Raw genomic sequence first — 9,084 nt, 5'->3', positions numbered from 1 at the left:
TTTTTTTTTACATTGTCTTATCGGGATCTTTTATACCTGACTATGCGGTATGGGCTTTGCTCATTGTTGAAGGTCGTACGGTGACCTATAGTTGTTAATGTCTGTGTTATGTTGGTCTCTTGTGGATAGTTGTCTCATTGGCAATCATACCACATCTTCTTTATATAAAGAAGGAACATCAAGACACATATGCAAAAAATAGCGAACTAGAACAGCACAGACTGACAGTGGACACACAAACAACGAAATACAAAGATAAATAAAGTACCTAGACACGTAAATCGAAAGTTGAACGATGATAAGGACTGAGCATGTGTATCAACTCCAATATACAAATATCCCGTATGGAAAGAATAATTGTAATCAAGACGTACAAGCACACATATCATAGATAACGGAGTTGGTCTTTTTAACGAAAATATACCCATACACATAAGAAAAACGCATTGTCGGAATAATGGGCTGTCGGAGTAATGGGCTGCGGAATAATGGGCTGTCGGACTAATCTGCTAATGGTTGTAGGACTAATGGTTGTCGGACTATTATGGGATGTCACCAAATCAATAACCAACATTTTTGTCACAAAAATCCGGTTAAAAATCCCAAAAGTCATTTATCAATAACACAATGTCTTTTACAATGTTTTAGTCATCATAAAATTAGAAAACAGAAAATTTTCAAATAAATCTGTTACTCCAATAATAGTTATGATAAGATATTTTTATTCCAATTAAAGGGCCCATGAAGAGCAAAGCAATTTATCACAGGCGCTTGGGTATATGATACAATTTTTTTTTTTTTTTTTTTTTTTTGTTGATTAAAATATTCAATTTTCTATATTTATAATGCATATCTATCACTTCTGTGCATGTCTCACCTAGTTTCGAGTGATTTAAACGACTAAGTGAAAATACCAAAAGGCAAATGGAAAGTAAATGCAATTTATTACAATGATTTTTATAATTGTTACAATAATAACACAAATCATAAACATGAATTTAACTATTTCTTAGATGTTAATCTACAACCAGATCAGAGCCATATACATAACTAGAGGCTCTAAAGAGCCTGTGTCGCTCACCTTGGTCTATGTGCATATTAAACAAAGGACAGAAATGGATTCATGACAAAATTGTATTTTGGTGATGGTGATGTGTTTGAAGTTCTTACTTTACTGAACAATTTTGCTTCTTACAATTATATCTATAATGAACTTTGCCCATTAGTAACAGAGAACTATATTTGGTAAAAATTTACATAAATTTACCAAATTAATGAAAATTGTTAAAACTTGACTATAAAGGGCAATAACTCCTTAAGGGGTCAATTGACCATTTAGGTCATGTTGACTTATTTGTAGATCTTACTTTGCTGAACATTATTGCTGTTTACAGTTTATCGCTATCTATAATAGTATTCAAGATAACCAAAAACGGCAAAATTTCTTTAAAAATTACCAATTGGAGGGCAGCAACCCAACAACCAGTTGTCCAATTCATCAGAAAAATTCAGGGCAGATAGATATTGACTTGATTAACAATTAAACTTCTTGTCAGATTTGCTCTAGATGCTTTGGTTTCATAGTTATAAGCCAAGAACTGCATTTTACCCCTATGTTCTATTTTTAGCCGTGGCGGCCATCTTGGTTGAATGGCCAGGTCATCGGACACATTTTTCAAACTAGATACCCCAAAGATGATTGTGGCCTAGTAGTTTCAGTGGAGATTTTGTAAAAGATTACTTAGATTTATGAAAAATGGTTAAAGATTGACTATAAAGGGCAATAACTCCTAAAGGGGTCAACTGACCATTTTGGTCATGTTGACTTATTTGTAGATCTTCCTTTGCTGAACATTATTGCTGTTTACAATTCATCTCTATCTATAATAATATTCAAGATAATAACCAAAAACAGCAAAATTTCCTCAAAATTACCAATTCAGGGGCAGCAACCCAACCGATTGACCGATTCATCTGAAAATTTCAGGGCAGATAGATCTTGACCTGATAAACATTTTTATCCCATGTCAGATTTCCTCAAAATGCTTTGGTTTTTGAGTTATAAGCCAAAAACTGCATTTTACCCCTATGTTCTATTTTTAGCGGTGGCGGCCATCTTGGTTGGTTGACCAGGTCACGCCACACATTTTTTAAACTAGATACCCCAAAGATGATTGTGGCCAAGTTTGGATTAATTTGGCCCAGTAGTTTCAGAGGAGAAGATTTTTGTAAAAGATTACTTTAATTTACGAAAAATGGTTAAAAATTGACTATAAAGGGCAATAACTCCTAAACGGGTCAACTGACCATTTTGGTCATGTTGACTTATTTGTAGATCTTACTTTGCTGAACATTATTGCTGTTTACAGTTTATCTCTATCTATAATAATATTCAAGATAATAACCAAAAACAGCAAAATTTCCTCAAAATTACCAATTCAGGGGCAGCAACCCAACAACCGATTGACCGATTCATCTGAAAATTTCAGGGCAGATAGATCTTGACCTGATAAACATTTTTATCCCACGTCAGATTTCCTCAAAATGCTTTGGTTTTTGAGTTATAAGCCAAAAACTGCATTTTACCCCTTTGTTCTATTTTTAGCCGTGGCGGCCATCTTGGTTGGTTGACCAGGTCACGCCACACATTTTTAAACTAGATACCCCAAAGATGATTGTGGCCAAGTTTGGATTAATTTTTAATGTAAAATTTAAAAGAGAAGCAGTTACTACTTGAAAAACATGACCGCAAATATAACGCTTTAGTGTATGGCATGCCTGAAAAGAGTGATGAAAACATCTGGAAAGTTATTGATGACCTAATGATTAATTATTTGAAAATGGAAAAACCTAAAGCAGAAAGTTTCCCATTTGCAAACGCTCATAGAATACCAGCTAGGCAGAATTCAGGAGAGAAAAAACGACCAAATCCCATAATAATTAGATTTATACATTATGCCGATAAAGAGCTATTCTTATCTCATGGGTCACATTTAGCCGGAAAGAATATCCGTATTGTAGACGATCTGCCTCCATGCATGAAGGAAGCCAGAAATGAACTTGCAAAAATTGCATACAAGATTAGGTCAGATGAAAAACTAAAAACACGCATTCGTCACTTAGGAGTCACTGTGATCCTTGAAACACGCACTAGCTCAAGAGACCAGTGGCATATTCGCAAGCAATTCCGTTGTTGCTAACTTGCATAGAACTTTTATATACTCCGTCACATACTGTTATCACTATTGATAAGTTAATTGACTTTGCTTCAGATGTTTATTTTTTTTTGTCTCCAGTAAAATACATATACTATGCTTGCATATTTGTACATATATCTACCATTTCTGATGTATTTATTATTTCTTTTATACATTTTAGAATACTACAATGAGTGTAAGTATATGTGTGTTGAATTGTTCTTACATGTGCTTCTATGTGCTTTTAGTTTATGAGCTGGCATTTGTTAAAAATCATGCAAATGAGCAATGGATTCAATCCTAAAACTTTAAACCTACATGTATCTCTCATTTAAATAATCTAAAATATAGAATATCTCGCTCAAATTACTTTTAAATAATATTTAAATATTCATGAATCAATGAAACAAAAACAAAAATTTGAAGAAAAAAAAATGAAAAGGGAATCAGTTCTCTTTTTCAGACAACTTTCTAAATATACATTTATATATTTATTTTTCATGTGGATATTTAACCACGGGCTGAAATTTTTAATGTCTTAATTGATAAATTAATCCTGAGAGAATAGTTATAGTTTAGGGTTGAACCCAAGTTGTACTTATCAACTACAGCCATTTTGTTTTATTTGCTTTAGGCTTGACATGCTTACTTTTGTAACGGTTTAAACATGTTTGCAATTGCTTGTGTTCATTTATATGAAAGTGCATGCTACTTTATGCTAAATTGGGCTTTTTTTGTGCTGCTTTGTTCAATTAGTTGGTTATTTATTTTGTTATTGTAGTACATTTTGTACAAGAAATTTGCATCCTCTATATAAATGACCAACATACATGACATATAAAAGGAAAACATTTTAAAGTGTCAAAATATGTGTCCATTGTATGGTTATGAGACAAATGTCTTTCTTTGGACAATAGTGAAAAATTGAGAAAAAAAATAATACCCTAGAAATATTTATATAACATTCAAAATAAGACTTTGATAATAGCCATAGAATTACTATACTGACTAAAACCTTGACTGAAACATACATGTTTGCAATCTTACAATTAAGGGGAGATAATATTTTGGATTATCTCTCTTTGATTGTTGAAATTTAGTTTGAGTGGGTATACATTTGTTAGTTTTTTTCTCCATTAACCCCTTTTTTTGGAAACAGGTAATCCCACATTTGTTTTTATTTATAAACAAAAATCAGAAAACATATCATAATATGACAATCATGATTGTTGTTACTCTTGCTTTTTTTATTTATTTCAATTCTTATGATGTTTGCACAATGTTTTATAAAGATTTATTTTTTGCATGAAAGTAGATTTATATACCAACTTGTTTATTCATATATAATATTACAGCTTTGTGTTTTCATTGACAGTTGTATGAGTCAAGGTGTAATTAAAGGAATGAAAATCATAAATGGAATGTTTATGCTTTATCTAAGCTATTTAAATGACTAAGGATTCATTAAAAATTTTCTCATACAACTGTCAAGGTTTAAATTCTAGAGAGAAACGGAGAGATGTGTTCGAATACTTGAAATCAAAGCTCTGTCATATTTACTGTCTGCAAGACACACACTTTACTGAAAAAGATGAATCATTTATTAGAAACCAATGGGGAGGAGAATGCATTTTTAATTCTTTTGCTTCAAATCAAAGAGGAGTTGCCATTTTATTTGCAAATAATCTTGAATATAAAATAAATAAGATAAAGAAAGATGATAATGGAAATTTTCTTGGTGTAGATATTACAATTGAAGGTAAAAATATAACACTTGTTAATTTATATGGACCAAATAATGACTCACCATCTTTTTATAATAAAGTTAATGAAATAATAGAAAACTTTAATTACCAACAAGTTATTCTGACAGGAGATTTTAACTTAGTTCAAAATCAGGCATTAGATACATATAACTATCTAAATATAAATAATCCAAGAGCAAGAGAAAAAATCTTTGAACTTATTGAAACTTATGATCTAATTGATCCCTTTCGAGAATACTACCCAGACAAGAAACGATTTACATGGAGAAAAGTTAATCCTCTGAAGCAAGCTAGGCTTGATTTTTTTCTTATATCTCGGAGTTTCTATCAAAATGTAAAAGAAGTAGAAATTCAAAACAGCTATAGATCTGACCATTCACCAATAGTTCTACATTTTAAAATAAGTGATTTCAATATTGGGAAGGGTTTGTGGAAATTTAATAATAGTTTATTATATGATATAGAATATGTTAAATCTGTTAAAGAAAAAATAAAACAAGTAAAAGATCAATATGCAACTTTAGTATACAATAGAGACTCACTAGACCAGATTGATTGCTTAGATATTCAATTTACAATAAATGATCAGCTGTTCTTAGAAACATTAATGACAGAAATTAGGGGTAAAACAATTTCCTTTGCATCATATAAAAAGAAAGAAAAAAATAAATTGGAAAATGCTTTAGTAAATGAAATTCAAAAATTAGAAGAAAATATACAAACAACAGAAGCTCTTGAAGATCTCAACCAAAAGAAATCTAAATTACAAATTTTAAGACAAGAAAAAATGCGTGGTCATTATGTTCGCTCAAAAATGCAATGGATAGAAGAAGGAGAAAGATCCTCAAAATATTTTCTCAACTTAGAAACTAAGAACTTTGTTAATAAAACAATTCCAAGACTAGTCAATAATGAAGGCTGTTTAATAAACAAACAAGAACATATTTTTTATTGGAAGCTAAAAACTTTTATAAAAATTTATATTCAAAGAAAGATACAATAAATAGTGTTGATCTCAATAAGGAAATTCCATTTTTAGACGTTCCCAAGTTAACAAATGAAATAAGGGATACCCTTGAGGGAAAAATCTCCTATTCAGAATTAACAGCTGCTATTAAAAGAATGAAAAGTAACAAAAGCCCAGGATCTGATGGATACACCAGTGAGTTTTTTAAATTCTTTTGGATAGATTTAGGTAAATTTGTTCTTAGATCAATCAACTATGGGTATAATATGGGTGAAATGTCAGTATCCCAAAAAAGAGGGATAATTACTTGTATACCAAAGGGAGATAAACCAAGACAATATATGAAAAACTGGCGACCAATAAGTCTTTTAAACACAATATATAAACTCGGGTCTAGCTGTATAGCAGAGCGTTTGAAGTCTATTTTATCACTTCTAATAAATAATGATCAAACAGGGTTCATTCCTGGAAGATACATTGGTGAAATACTAGACTAATTTATGATATTTTATTGTATACAGAAGAACATGATATACCTGGTATTCTCCTCCTTATTGATTTTGAAAAGGCATTTGATTCAATTTCTTGGAGTTTTATTGAAAGTGTTTTAGACTTTTTTAATTTTGGACCTTCTATTAAACATTGGATCACTACTTTTTATACCAAAACTCAATCTGCAGTAACTCAAAATTGCCATCTCTCAGATTTTTTTGAGATTCAGAGGGGCTGCCGACAAGGGGATCCCCTATCACCTTATATATTTTTACTATGCGCAGAAATACTTGGTATACTTATACGAAATAATGACAAAGTTAAAGGAATCACTATAGATGACTCAGAGTATCTCATCTCACAATATGCAGATGATACCTCTCTTATACTTGATGGATCACCTGAATCTTTGGATGCATCTCTCCGTACTCTAGATAAATATGCAGAATTATCAGGTCTTAATATAAACTTAGACAAGACCAAGGTTGTTTGGATTGGGAAGAAAAAGTTTAGCCAAGAAACTATGTGTGTTAAGTGGGGATTGGAATGGGGTTCCAGCAGATTTACACTTCTTGGGATAAATTTCTCAGTGGATATTAGTGAAATTGAAAATTTAAACTATAACCCCAGGTTGAAAGAAATTGAAAACATTATAAAAACTTGGACTAAGGCAGCAACCATTTGATTTTCTGGGGGGGGGGGGGGGGGGGGCTATGGTTTTTTTTTGGAAAAAAAAGTTTGTTTCCAGTTTTTGGAGAAAAAAATAATTTGTTTTTGATTCTGAGAAAAAAAAATTGTTTGTTTCACCCTCAGCTGCCACTATATGTAATGCTAAAATTAAAAGAAAAAAAAATAGATTGTTTTTCGCCGTAGGCGAAAAAAAAAGTTTGTACAGAAAAAAAAAACCATAGCCCCCCCCCCCCAGAAAATCAAATGGTTGCTGCCTAATCAAATACTCCCACCAATTGGAAAAATAACAGTGATAAAAACACTTATAATATCAAAATTAAACCATCTATTCCTGTCCATACCTAGTCCAAATAGCACAAAGCTTAAACATTTTACTGAAAAAATATTTTCCTTTATTTGGGATAATAAACCAGATAAAGTCAATAGAGACACCTTATCCAAACCGCACTGTTTAGGAGGACTAAAATGATTAATATTGAAAACTACATAAAAGGTCTTAAACTAACCTGGATAAGAAGAATAAATAGAAATAATTCAAAACTAGTAAAACTATTCCTCTTTTCAGAAAATCTGAATTTTTTGGAAATGCAATTTCTTGGTCCTTATAAAAAGTTGAATAATCCATTTTGGAAAGAAGTATTTGATGCTTGGCAAGATCTTCAAAATGTACAAAATAACTCTCAAATTAAAACATGCCCTTTATGGAAGAATGATGGAATAAAGATTGGTAACCATTCAGTATTATATAAAGATTGGACAAAAAAAGGGGTTTGGCTGATCAATGACTTGTTACAGGAAGATGGAAACTTTATGACTTTTGATCACTTTAATAATGTATACAATATTAAAACTAATTTTCTCACATATCAAGGCCTAATTTTGTCAATAAAAAAGTATTTAAAAGAATATCAAATATGTCCAAATGACTTAAAGAGAGAAAACGGTCCAGTTTTGCCCTCAGTATTAAAGGTTTTTTTTAAATCCCAGAAAGGTTCAAAAGATATGTATAATATTTTGAATGGTAAAAAGTCAAATCCTAAACAAAAATGTGAACAAAAATGGTCATTAATTCTCAATGCGAACTTCAATTGGAAAAATATCCATGTATTACCCTTTTATATTACAAAAAATTCAAAATTGCAGTGGTTTCAATACAGAATAATACATCGAATTTTAGGCACCAATGAACTTCTCCTTAAAATAAAAATTAAAGATACAAATATTTGTAGTTTTGGGTGCGGAGGGGTCGAAACAATAGAACATATATTCTGGACTTGTCCATATATATCAAAATTATGGGAAGACCTTGACTCCTGGATATTTGAGAAGACAGAAATAGAACTAACTTTAAATATTGATTTGGTTTTATTTGGTATTTTAACAAAAACCGATAAAAATGATATAAGAAACATAATACTTCTGTTAACAAAATTCTACATTTATAGAAGCAAATTAGCTATGGAACAAACCAATATAATAGCACTTAAAAATTATTTAAAGGAAAACTTATTAATAGAAAAAAATATATTCTATAAAAATAAATTACTCAGTAGGGCAGAAAACTGCTGGAACCCCTGGACTCCTTTATTATCATAAAAACAAAAAACAAAAACCAAATAGACTCCACATATAATGTATATATTTCATATCCAAACAACCTCTGTCTTAAAATCATTATCTGCAATGTAACAAACTAAAACTGGCCCAAGACCACAATTAATGACCCCGCTTTTCGTTGTCCACGAATATAGTTCCTTTTAATTAGAGTGTATTTTTCCTTAATTTTTTTTCTTTCCTTTCCTCACTCATTCCTTAAATCTTTTTGGGTGGAAATGAAAGAAGAGAGGTCAAATAAATTTTTGGAGGTTGTATTTTAACTGATTTTGATATGGAATGAGTGATTAGGTCAAGTGCAAAAAGGTGATATTTACAGTTTTCGGAACATCTCTTGACTTGTCAATAGGGGTATGGA

General features: G+C 30.9%; 1 protein-coding gene across 1 annotated transcript in view; it reads right to left on the bottom strand.

Annotated features, from left to right (window-relative positions):
* Positions 1–701: 701 nt before the first annotated feature.
* Positions 702–9,084, bottom strand: part of LOC139482110 (E3 ubiquitin-protein ligase TRIM71-like) — an 88,687-nt gene continuing 80,304 nt past the window's right edge. Inside the window, exon 4 of the transcript XR_011654773.1 lies at positions 702–1,050. The gene's annotated coding sequence lies outside the window, so the exon portion shown is untranslated. The remainder of the gene's footprint in view (positions 1,051–9,084) is intronic.

The sequence above is a fragment of the Mytilus edulis genome, chromosome 7 (genome assembly GCF_963676685.1).
Source record: "Mytilus edulis chromosome 7, xbMytEdul2.2, whole genome shotgun sequence".
NCBI lineage: Eukaryota > Metazoa > Mollusca > Bivalvia > Mytilida > Mytilidae > Mytilus > Mytilus edulis.
This window is presented reverse-complemented; position numbering and strand designations above follow the sequence as displayed.